This window comes from Salvelinus alpinus, chromosome 8 (assembly GCF_045679555.1).
Source record: "Salvelinus alpinus chromosome 8, SLU_Salpinus.1, whole genome shotgun sequence".
Taxonomy (NCBI): domain Eukaryota; kingdom Metazoa; phylum Chordata; class Actinopteri; order Salmoniformes; family Salmonidae; genus Salvelinus; species Salvelinus alpinus.
Window position 1 is genome coordinate 30,895,876 of NC_092093.1, and position 13,265 is coordinate 30,909,140.

The following is a 13,265-nucleotide window of genomic DNA, read 5'->3' on the forward strand; positions in this document are numbered from 1 at the left end:
TATCTTCAGCTGTGTTCAAAGAATTCTCCACTTGAAGAACTCTACATGGTTCTCTAATCTGTTTTACTAGCTAGCTAAATGGTTTACAAACGTGGACAGTGAGAGAGTTTGTGTTTTATGTATAAATGTTAGCTAAATGCACCTCAGCTGTGTGGAACAGAGATACATGTACCTGGGGATACCTAGTCGGTTGCACATCTGAATATATTCAACCGAAATGTGTCTTTGGCTTTTAACCCAAGCCCTCTGAATCAGAGACGTGCGGGGGGCTGCCTTAATCGACGTCATCGGCGTCCGGGGAGCAGTTGTTGTTGGGGGTTAAATGCCTTGCTGAAGGGCAGAACGGAAGATTTTTCCACCTTGCCAGTTCAGGATTTGAACCAGCGACCTTTTGGTTATTGGCCCAACGCTCTTAACCGCTAGTCTACCTGCCAAGAGAGGAGAGGTGATTGATTCTCTTATCAAGACACTGAGGTGATCTGTGTGGGCAACCCCCCTCACACAGGATGAGTTGGGAGGAAGGAGGATGGCCCCTGTGTATTGGACCGCAGAACAGAGCAACTTGGTTGGTATTTCATACCGTTTTTGATTGAAGACAATCAAAATACAATATTCATAAAACACTATGAAAACATGTTGCTACTATACCATTCTGTTGCTACTATACCATTCTGTTGCTACTATACCATTCTGTTGCTACTATACCATTCTGTTGCTACTATACCATTCTGTTACTACTATACCATTCTGTTGCTACTATACCATTCTGTTGCTACTATACCATTCTGTTGCTACTATACCATTCTGTTGCTCGGTATCCAGGGCATGTTGCGCGTTTATATGAATATGTGCATTTTCCACAATAAGTATGTTCATTATTTATACTCCGAGTATGTTGAAAATACGAAAGGGCCAACATGATAGAGAACTGTCCTAGTTTAACTCGGTTACATAACCAACATGTTTCTCTAATGAAGATATTTCACCAGTACAGGAGGATGGGGGACTGTCTCTTTAAGATAAAGTCTGAGAAAGTCTTGAGCGTGTTAAACACTGCTGACTGTTTTCGTTAGCAACTACCTGTTTTTCTCTTCAAACATATGTTCATATGTTGTGTGGTGTAGTGTTATTCTCTTTCTATTGCCTACCACTGTAAGTACACGTGCAGGGTAGAAATAACTAGGCATGTCGTTGTGAACTATGTGAAACTGTGTTCTATTGATCTTGTCTCAGACATGCCTTCAACTATACGTCTGGTACTGCTCACTGCTCACTGCTCAGGAGCACTGCGCTCTTACTAAGAGGTGTACAGTGTGGACTATTGACTTCTGTTCACAGCAGGTGTTGGTTACTTTGAATTGCCCATAAGTGGCTATGGTGTCAGGTCTCCCGGGAGTCCTTGGTGTGTGTGCGTATTAGGGCCAACTATTCCCAGTTGTCTCCTGCCCACACCGGTTCCTGATTCCCCATAGAGGTCAACAGAGGTGAAGTTATTTTTAGACCTGTAAATTGGATTCTCCAGTAAGGGCAAAGTAACAGTGGGCTTATGATAGATGTGTACGTTTGTCTTGCATGACAGCACGGGCGTTATTAACCAATTTATCACCAACACGGGACTGGTGTCTAACCTTGGTCGAGTTGGTCCACTTAAAACAATTGCCATACGTGTTTGTTGTCATCCGCCGAGTGTTACATTTTACATTTACATTTAAGTCATTTAGCAGACGCTCTTATCCAGAGCGACTTACAAATTGGAAAGTTCATACATATTCATCCTGGTCCCCCCGTGGGGAATGAACCCACAACCCTGGCGTTGCAAGCGCCATGCTCTACCAACTGAGCCACACGGGACCGTGTGGCTTAAATCGACAATGTTCAGAAGCTTGCGAGACTACTTGTTCTGGATTGTTTTACTAGTAGCTAGTAGGGCTTAGGGGAGGCAGACGTTTTCTGCAAAATCACAATAACTGTGGTCCAGAACTTGGAGTCTTGCCTGTGTTTCCCCACACCCACTTCTCTATGTTTACTTCAATTACTCACTCCATTTCGCCTCAAACTTCCACCACATACACTGCTGCTACTCGCTGTTTATTATCTATGCATAGTCACTTTACCCCTACCTACATGTACAAATTACCTAGACTAACCTGTATTGAGGTGAATTCTTCTCCACAATGCCTGCTATTTTGGCCATGTGTGACCCTGAATGTATGCAATGCAGAGAATGTTACACGGTGACCCACAAACTAACCGCACCGCTGTCACTCATGACATACCTGTGGTTGAGACAGAACCATAAACATGCACTAATATTCACACTACAGCTGCAAAGAGGGTTGTGGCTGGAGGCTTTTTCTCAGCACGGATTCTCTCCCCCCTCTCTCCCTCTCCCCTTTCGCACTTCCCTCTCTCCCTTTCCCTCTCTCTCTCTCTCCCTCACTTTCTGTGATGCCTTGTCGCAGTGCTGACCTGTCCCAATGTCACTCTCCGTGGCCGATAATGTGGTGGTAGCCGCATGTTGAAAGAGCAAGACAGGAGCAAATCATATCGTTGACCGGAGAGCAGAGGTTGGGGCCAGAGATGGCACATCTCAGAGGATTTTGCAGTATTGGCCTGGCGAGATATTTATAGAGGTGAGGAGTGGGATGGAGGAGGGGGAGAGGGGGAGTCACAGGCAGCAGGGGAAGCAAGCAGGGCGGGAGGGGAGAAGGGGGGGGGGGGGGGGGGGGGTTACCATGTTGTTATGGCCCCCTGGCCGGTACACACTCTCTGGGACAGGACAACCCCCGGGGGCCTGCCGGGCTGCCCCGATAAGGCTGTGCTACTGTGTCATCACAACAGTAAAGAGTACAGCTGCACGATATGGGAATGTCATCTAATTGCTATTTTGTCTACCAAATATTGCGATTGCCATTTTACTTGCGATTTAGATCAAAACACTTGGGTGAACTGTTGGGATCATAGAAATAAAATGAGTATTCTGATTCTATGGTTGGTGTTGTTTGGCATGACAACGACAGGTACAGTAGAAGTTGTTGTGACAGGTTAGGAACCAAAGTGTTGGTCAGAGCTTCCCAGGGAGATGCTTTTTACATTAAAATGTTACATTCGTGGCATTTAAAACAAATTGCAGCCTCTTGCGATATTGATATTGCACATGTCAATATTGCAATTTTGATTACAATTCCATTCATTATGCAGCCATAACTAAGAGAGAGCAGCATCCTGCAACAGTCATGCTCCTACCACTCCACCCCCTAACTGTTGCCTTTCACTTGACCCCTCTATTTGTGCTCATGTCTTGCTTAGGAAAATGTCAACTTACTTTGTGAAAAAAGACTCGGGGGCCAGCAAAAAGAGAGAGACAGAGAGAGAAAAAAGAGAGAAAGAGAGAGCGAGAGTGTGTATAAGCCTCTGCCTGCCTGGTCTTTGGGCCAGTGGAAGTGCCTCTAAATGTAGTCTGTTGTATAATCCCTCTGGGGGCCCTATTGCTATTTCTGTTCCTAAGTATGCGTCATGACTGACTGGGTATTTTCTCTGGTGACTAGCTTACATCAGTAGGTATCCTAACAAGCATACACTCTTTCTCTACCAGTGAGTGGCTATTCTGATTGATGGGAGTTTGGCCCTGCAGTTTGGTTTTTCTATTGGTGACCACAGAGAATGGACAAGAGGAGTTTCACCCCAGAGGAATGCTGTCGGTGACTGGAGATGTTGTGGGACTGGGGAGCTGATATAGCCAGGTTGGTAGACCAAATATTTCTCCCTCTCTCCTTTTCTCTGTCTCCCTCTCTGGTGTTGCTGCTGAGAAGGTGATTTCCTTGTCAGTGTGTTTTGTAAACTGAATGGGGGATGACAGTGGCTGTTGGATTGCCACCGGAGTGCTGATAGTGACGGACAGGGCAGGGGGGCCTTCTGCTCTGTGTGTTGTGTTACCTACTGTCTGCTGTGTGTTGTTGTAGCGATTCAGCCTTCACTTTGCTTGTCTGTGTGTGTGTATGACAGATTGGGCCTGGTCTGGGCTGCAGGGGTTGTCACAGGGCTGTGTGTGTGTGCCTGCTCTGTGTTCCTTGTTTGCACAGCCTTGGCAGGCGTCTCCCAGACGGAGATAAGAGGGAAACAATGCCAGCCTGGCCTGCCTGTTTACAATCCACCTTTTCTTACGTATCTCCCTTCCTCCCTCCGTCATTCCCCTGTCCTCTAGCTCTCCTCTCCAGGAGCTCTCCAGTGGGGTTGCACTAGTTGTTTAGTCTGTAGGAAGCATGGCTGTAGGACATCCGGTCACTTCCCCCTGGGCTCCACTGATGAGCTTACACAGAGCTGTCAGTTTTCTCCATTAAGGAAAGGACCTTCCTAGTGTGGCACTGCTACCCCCCCCCAGCCGACGTTGCATGCTTTAAATCAAACTTCCCTCCCTCCATCTGTATTCCCCAGGGAGAGGGACAATGTTGTTTAACAAGAACGGGTTCCTTTTACAGCCTAGCACCCCGAGCCACAGACTCGCTTGCGTGTCTGTCTGTCTGTCTCTCTCACTCTGTCTGTGTGTGTGTGTGATCATACTGGAATAACTTGCTATGTGAGGGAATGTCCTGGTGATAAGGCAGGGAAACACCACACGTACACACACCTCTTGCCTCCCGCAGGTCTTACCCACATGCACATACACACAATTTCAAAGATGTTGCTTTCGGAAAAGCTTATCTTCCTGCCACTCTGCATGCTTAATCACACACACCACACCACCCCAGCAACAGAAACCCCAACCTCAATCTCTCTTCCGCACTCTTTCTAGCTCCTGTAGTCCAGGAGTGAAATGACCACAACCTTGAAATGAACTTGAACAACATTCCCCTCTACTCCTCCCTCCGTCCCTTCTCTCCTTCTCTCTCTCCCTGCCCACCACAGTCAGTCAGATAGATTCCTTTTATGTTCTATCTCGCTTTTCTTTTTCTCACTCTGTCTGTTTTTCTGCGGAGAAGAGAACTGTAATACCCCTGTCTGATAACTGTGGAATGAGGATTCGTGCCTCTGCCAAGTGTGCTAAACCATTTTTCCATTCACAAATTCTCAGACGATTTAGAATGTGTGGCACTGCTTCAGGGCGTTTGTGGGGACATTTTTGCCCAGGCACTCCCTCCCTCACTGTAGGCTCCTGTCTGGCCTCCTACTGCCTCTCAACTCATCTCAACCTTTTGAGAGATTATGTCCTAACCCTAACTCCAGGAAGCTATGGGAGGGAAGACACGGTGTGCTCATGCTAATGTTTGTCTAATGTCCTCACGTCCTGGCTCTGTGCTGTGTGTGTAGTAGGGGGTGCTATAGCGCTGTACTCCTGCATCCTGACAGGGCAGAGAGACTGAGCGGTGGGTAAGACGCTACCGCCTCATTGTGGTGGGGTGATGGGGCGTGTTGGTCAGTTGTCTCACTATCTGTATCTGTCGGTGGGGACCAATGAAACTACCCGCCCAAGTTGGATTCCAATAGGCCTCAAAGTGCACGGATAATGTTATGCAGGGCTACGTTAAGCAACCACTACTATGGTTGCAATGGAGCCACATCGAGAACAACCTGATCCGGCCCCTGCTTTATCAGTTGCACTCTCTTGGCAGCGGGACAGGCCAGTAATTATGTGCAGGTTTCGGTGCTGCATTCTTTGTTGCTTGTTTTCTGTTTGCGATTATTTGATTAGCCTCGAGCCTGTTTTTGAGTGTTCGCGAGCGATTTTTGTGTGTGTGTGTGTGTGTGTGTGTGTGTGTGTGTGTGTGTGTGTGTGTGTGTGTGTGTGTGTGTGTGTGTGTGTGTGTGTGTGTGTGTGTGTGTGTGTGTGTGTGTGTGTGTGTGTGTGTGTGTGTGTGTGTGTGTGTGTGTGTGTGTGAGAGAGAGAGAGAGAGAGTCTGTAATAAAGGATAATAAGGCATTTCACCCTGGAGCCCAAACAGTGGGAAGGGGGTCTCCCAACTTTATTTTTCCATCTAACTTGGTGTTTACTGCTTGCCTCCAGTCCTGTCTAAAGTGAGTCACACAGTCAGTCCCACTCCCTCCACTCTACAACGGTCTACTATGCAGAGAGGCTTTACTGCAAGCTACGTTATTGCTACTCCACTCCCACATCAATGACCATCGCTGTGCATTTTTCACATCCAGTATCCTACAGTATGTTCTCATTCTCAGTATTGGAGTAGGTTGGGATTTTGTTCTGCCCAAGTACCTCACCCAAGGTCAGACTAGCCTGGTAGCAGATACGTTTTTGCTCAAGCATATACAGATCTGTGACCAGGCTAGGGGCCGTTTTTGTCCATGGCTTTTTTCTCTGTCATTATCTCTGTTTTTCAGTCTCTCGGTCCCAGCTTTGATGCACCTGTTCTGACCTCGCCTTCTGGATGATAACGGGGTGGACAGGCCATAACTCGGGTGGTTGATGTCCTGGAGGGCAGGCAGTGTGCCCCCGGTGATGCGTTGGGCAGGCCGCACCGCCCTCTGGAGAGCCCTGTGGTTGGGGAGAAGGGCTGTCCTGTGCAGTGTCCTGTCTCTGTATGTCTGCTGTAGTGTACAGTAGGATCCAGGTGGATGGGCTCAGTGTCTTAACCTGAGACGTGTGATCCTCAGTGACCCTTTTTTTCAAGGAGCGTTCAGCTGTCTGATTCAGAGGAGGAAGTACACGTCAGTACTTTTATCACTGCTCTCCTCTCTCACGGCCTTTCTTTCTTTCTTTCTCTCTCGCTTTCTGTCTTTTTCCTTCTCTCGTTCTCTGTTTCCGTCCCTCTCAAGTTCTCTCTTCCTTTCTTCCCCTCTCTCTCTCAAGTTCTCTCTTCCTTTCTTCCTCTCTCTCTCATCCTCTTGTTTCGCTCTTGCTCTCTCTTTCACACACCTCTCCCCCCCCCATGTCTCTCGCTCTCTTTGAAAAGTAAGTGTGTTCTAAGCAGGAGCTTGGCCACAGTGACTGTGCATAGTACCAGTGGGGGTAATTGCCTAGCTCGGACGTGCTCCTCCAGTATGGACATTTACCTCTATTGATGTGACCTTTATCTGGTCCCCGCTGTGTAGGCGGTAACATAACCACACAGCTAGAGTTACTCAAGCCAACACGACTTCCTTTAAGGTTTGCATTCTCAAGCGCTAGCTGTTCAATACACTCTTCTGAATGGATGCTTCCACACAGCCGCTGTACAGAAAATGCCTTGATTGAATGGAAAAAGCAATTTCGGCCTCAGCAATCCTGGAAACACACACATAGGCATTATGATAATCATTGAATCCCCGATTCATTCTATATTTAGGTCCATTGCGGCAAACATCTTTTCACTATTCTCCTTGTAGCTGCACAATGGGCTTGTCTCAGCAAAAAATGTATTGCTCACCTTCCTATGGAGGATTATGATTCATCTGTTCCTGTGAAGAACGTGGTAAGGACAGACAGACAGACCAGTAAGTTTAGCTGTGGAAATGTGTTTGGAGATGGGTGACTGTGTCCTGTTGGACTGTAATGTTTGAGTGTTTCGGTAAGTGTATCTCCACCTGTGAGAGTGCCTGTGCCGTGGTCTCTGACAGGGAGTGGCAGGTCTAAGCCCCTCATACCTTCTGTCATTCTGCCCGGCAGCTGCTGGTGCCAGGTCCATGGCAGAGAGAGAGAGAGGCCCGGGCAGCGGGCACTGCCAGGCGGGCAAGCTTTCCTCTCCCTGCCTCCTACCCATTTCCTACTCAGTAGGTATCAGGCAGGCTAACACAGCCCAGCCTCTGTTCTTCTGGCAAACATGTCTTTGTGCTCGCACTGTGCTCAACAGTAAAGAGAAAACAATGGAGGTAGTGAGAGAGGGGGGAGGGAGATGAGAGTGAGGGGCAGAGGGATGGAAAAACAGAATGCATCTATTTCTCAGTCAATAACATATTGTACCTTTTGAAAATACAACAGCAGGCCCACCATGCTTCATGTCCATTGTGTTCACAATCAGTATTCCTTTCCCACAGTTACCATGGGTTAATATTGCTTGTACTTCTAGGGCTAGCTTTGGCCACTTTTAGCATATCAGAAAGCCCAGTGTATGTGGTCCGTGTGTCAGGTTAGATGGTGGGCTGGATGTGCTGGTTCCTAGCCTTTATGGGAGGATTAGCACAGATGCTAATGCTAGTGTCAGTGGTTTGGCAGGGCAGAACCCCTCAGTGTCCAGGGTTAGCTGCTGGTGCTCTGTCATTACAGCCTGACTGCCAGCGCTGGAGGCCATGGCACCAGGCCTGGACAAACACGCACGGGTGCAAGCCGGCAGGCAGGCACACACAAACACACAAACAGAGGAAGTGGAAAGGCAGGGCCAGGGGGATTCTCACACAGATGGCCCACTGACACGGGACACAGCGCCCATGGCAGACTGAGAGGACATGCAGAGAGAGGGAGGTGAAAGAGAGGAGAGTAGGAAAGAGAGTTAATGAATGAGAGGCTCCATGTAGAGGTGAGACAGATATTGTGAGGCAGCCAGGAAACTGGGACTGTGTTCCATGGAGTAAACACTTCAACTCCAGGTGATACCACCTGTCCACCCAGTCTTATTCCTGGCCACGTCCACTCTGACCACCTCACACCAACAGCGAGGGGACTGGAGGTAGAATGGAGCTCCAATGCAGGGGCTCAATGTGGCACAGCCAGGCTACTCAACAATGGCTCAAAATAGCTAGAAGGCTAATTGCTAGCAGGCTGGCCGTTTGGTTCCTTTCTATATTTCCCACCATTGAGCCTTTTGTTGAGAGGCTTTCTGAACTACAGTAGGATCAGCTTCAACTCTCGTAGACGATGTCCCTCTGAAATGATCCAGTCTCTGTCTGGCGCGGCTGGGAAAGTTTCCTGTCTGCAGCTTGCTCGTTCAGATTCACCAATCACTTCCCTCTCTTTCCCTCGCTTGTTCCCTTCCAGAAACGACTGCTGCTACACTGCTCATTAATGCTGGAAAAATCACCAGGCCAGTCCGCCTGCATTACTCATAGCACAGGTGGACCCAAACCCCCATAAAAATATCTGGGGACTTATGCATACAGATGTCTTCATTTTAATGATTCCCCCCTTATTTTCCTATAAACCAGATGGATGTAAGAGATTGCAAGTGTATATAGTTTTATTATCGTTTTTCCATGTCTTTTATTCTAACATTTTTCCATATCTACTCTTCTTTCCATTTTTGGAGGTCCAGAGTGATAGTGGAGGGAAATACCTAGAGCCTATTATTTATCATCACGTAGGTCTGCGGGGTTACAAGCCAACCTAGAGACATGGCTGTTGTGGGAGGGAGGTGGAGAGAGAGTGAGAGAGAGCTGGCAACCATTCAGCCAAATTGCTGTAGAGTGGGTGGCATTTTACGCCCATGAATAATAACTGTAGGATTTAGCAGCTGAGACATGAGGATAGATGGAGGAGAACACACCAGCAAGAGGAGAGACAGAAACAGTCTCACTCGGTTTCAAAACAGCAAACGTAGTGAGGGAGTGTGAATGAGTGGTGCACATGGTTACATAGAGGGAGTGTGTGAGGAAGGAGAATTATATGTAAATAGCACACTGCCCCCAGCCTTGCAGTAGCACAGTGTACAGCAAAACAGCACAACACACTGGCCTAACTGTCTGTTTGAACCTCATGCAAACACAGTCAAGAGATCAGTTGTGATGGCGACAGGTCCTTAAAACAAGGCTGCTCAGGTTCAGCCCACCAGGCCCATGCTGTCCTCTGACACAAATAAAGGCGCTCCCTTGCTCGCTTTACTTACAGTGCCTTCGAAAACTATTCACACCCCTTGACTTTTTCCACATTTAAAATGAATTAAAATGTAATTGTTGGTCAACGATCTAACACAAAATACTCTGTCAACGTGGAAGAGAAATTCTAACACAGCTTTGCACACCTGGACTGTACAATAAATAAACAGACATTTTAAAGTCAAACTGTAACTAGGCCACTCAGGAACATTCAATGTCGTCTTGGTAAGCATCTCCAGTGTTTATTTGGCCTTGTGTTTCAGGTTATTGTCCTGCTAAAAGGTGAATTTCTCTCCCAGTGGCTGTTGGAATGCAGACTGAACCAGGTTTTCCTCTAGGAGTTTGCCTGTGTTTAGTTCCATTCCGTTTCTTTTTATCCTCAAAAACAGCCACTATGGGTGTGCCGAGTAGTCGGACAACACGAGTATCGTAACGGATATGGGCAATTTTCTGGATACGATTATGATTGTAATTATCCATGATCAGAAAAAATACATTTTCGGCTGCCAGCACGCGTCTTTCTCATGTCAGTCAGTCATGTGCGAGGTTCTATGTAGTCTGAATAACTCAACTGGCTGTTTGTAAAGAGAAGGGCAGGCTGTACAGTTGATCCTGCTGCTCTTATTGGATAGAGTGAAGCTGTATTTCACCGTCCACTTGCTTCATAATTTCACCCGATCAGTTTTCCTCGCATGTTTTCGGTCTGATCGTTTAGATTGCTACTGCCTGCTACTATGATAAATCACACGGCGAGGACATTTGCGATCAAGCTATCAATGTGCATAATATCTAACAACCGGGGCAAGTTCATTTCTTTGCCATATTTTTTGCAGTTTTACTTTACTGCCTCATTGCAAACAGGATGCATTTTTTTGAATATTTTTTATTCTGTACAGGCTTCCTTCTTTTCACTCTGTCATTTAGCTTAGTATTGTGGAGTAACTACAATGTTGTTGATCCATCCTCAGTTTTCTCCTATCACAGCCATTAAACTGTTTTATTGTCACCATTGGCCTCATAGTGAAATCCCTGAGTGGTTTCCTTCCTCTCCGGCAACTGAGTTAGGAAGGACACCTGTTTCTTTGTAGTGACTGGGTGTATTGATACACCATCCAAAAATGTGTAACTCATAACTTCACCATGCTCAAAGGGATATTCAATGTATGATTTTTTTTTAAACATTTACCCATCTACCAATAGGTGCCCTTCTTTGCGAGGCATTGGAAAACCTCCCTGGTATTCGTCGTTGAATCTGTGTTTGAAATTCAATGCTCGACTGAGGGAACTTACAGATAATTGTATGTGTGGGGTACAGAGATAAGGTAGTATTTCATGTTAAACACTATTATTGCACACAGTGAGTTCATGCAACTTATTATGTGACTTGTTAAGCACATTTTTACTCTTGAACTTATTTAGGCTTGCCATAACAAAGGGGTTGAATAATTATTGACTCAAGACATTTTAGCTTTTCAATTTTAAATAATTTCTCAACATTTCTAACTGGCAGCTTCGTTAAATAGTACCCGCAAAACACCAGTCTCAATGTCAACCGTGAAGAGGCGACTCCGGGATGCTGGCCTTCTAGGCAGCTGTTTGGTCTAGTAATGATACTGTAAATATGAGTGTTTTTTTCACACAGCCGTGTGCTACTGGTTCTTTTGTAATCAACCAAACACAGGAGGATTTTCAGAGCAGAACAAAAGGAAGAGGGGAAGTGATACAATGTCATGGGATAAACCAGATATTGTGTCTCTGTCTGTGTCACAAGGTGACACCCCTGAGCGTAGCCAACCCCACTAGGCTGTGGTGTAACTAAGTAAAAACGACTTTTGTGGTCGTTTTTAGTAATTTTTTGGGGTATCTGTACTTTACTATTTATTTTTTTGACAACTTTTACTCTTACTCCACTACATTCATAAAGAAAATCTGTACTTTTTACTCCCATGCAATTCACACACCTATCAATATAACATGGGGTCATCCCATGTCTCTGATCTGGCAGACTCACCTAGCACAAATACTGCGTTTGTAAATGATGTCTGAGTGTTGGAATTGGCCCCTGGCTGTCTGTAAATACATTTAAAAAGCATTGTAAGGAATTTAATGTATGGCATTTACTTTTTACTTTTAGTCAAGTATGAAAAGTACTTTTTCCACCACTGTACTTAAATACATTTAAAAACAGATACTTTTAGACTTTTACTCAAGTAGTATTTTACTGGGTGACATTTACTTGAGTCATTTTCTATTAAGGTATCTTTACTTTGACTCAAGTATGACAAATTAATACTTTTTCAACGACTGCCAGCAGGATCAAAGATCACCTGTGGAGAATCGAGCGGGGAAAATCTGCTTTCTGGGTCTGCCTGACGCTCCCAATGGTGCAAAGGCCAAGTGTGTTAAGATATTATGCCGGAGAATTACGCAAACAGGGCACAAGCTCTGGAAACAGGCTAGAATTTCCTTTGTTGTTTTTTGACATGACAGGGAAAGTAAGTAGTGTTATTACTACTGTAACTAATAACTCGTGAAAATGTATTGTAAAGTACAGCACAGATCAAATTCCAATGATGATACTAGTGTAACATTCATTCTGTATGGTATTCTCACACCCTACACCGGTATGTCCTTTTTTGGTGTCATATTTTCTGCTGTAGTGGTAATGGAAGATGGGTGTGCATTTGACTTGTCTGGTCAGTCATTCATACATACAGTATGTGTTTAGAGTTGAGGTTTTTACGGAATCTTCGATCAGGCTGTCTGGCAGCTATACCTATAAACCTTTTGACTGGAGTCGGACACGCACACACACACACACACACACACCAACACACCAACACACACCAACACCAACACACAGAGAGAGAGAGTAGTGAGATACTTCCCAGAGGTCCTCCAGCAGATGTGTGGCATTTGTGTCTGGCCCATGGAGATGGTGGAATGTGAAACCTCGTAACGCACCTCCGATTTTCCATTCCTGCTGCGTACACATCCCATTATCAATTTTATATGAAAGTAGGACATTCCTTTAAAGCGCTAGCGGGATCTGGCTGCGGGGGCCATCAGCTGAGGCGGCATTCCTGGCTGGGGGGCCTCAGGGCACAAGGAGGAGGAGGACAGGGCTCCAGGGTGGCCCTTTCATGGCCACATTAATGGTGGCATTAAACACTGCTATACTACTTCACCTATTCTCTATCTCTCTCTCCACCCTAAAATAGACCTGCTTCTGGTAATTTGCAGCTGAAATGGAGTATAAATGGGCAAAAATATATGTTGTGTCAGTGTGTGTAGGACGTGTTGAAACCTTTGGAAGAGGTGATTTGAAATTGTCCGGTTTTTCAAACTTATTTCACAGATTACCGCTGCTGTAATTAAACAGAGGCTGAGGAATATCAACTTGCAGTGGGGTGAGCTGAATAGGAGCTGTTGATAGAAAGTGCAGTATGGTTTGCAGCGTGAACAAACTGTTCCTAACCAAGAGGAGTTTCTATCTTTCAGTAGTATTGCAGCCTGACTGTTGCCCACAG

At 46.0% G+C, this 13,265-nt stretch overlaps 1 protein-coding gene across 3 annotated transcripts in view; it reads left to right on the forward strand.

Moving 5' to 3' along the window:
• Positions 1-13,265, forward strand: part of LOC139582916 (transcription factor HIVEP2-like) — a 91,982-nt gene that overhangs the window by 30,976 nt on the left and 47,741 nt on the right. The window contains exon 1 of one of the 3 annotated variants that reach the window (XM_071413371.1): positions 3,537-3,743. The exons of the other annotated variants lie outside the window; for them this stretch is intronic. The gene's annotated coding sequence lies outside the window, so the exon portion shown is untranslated. Of the gene's footprint in view, positions 1-3,536; positions 3,744-13,265 lie in introns of those variants that run through there. 3 annotated transcript variants of the gene reach the window in all.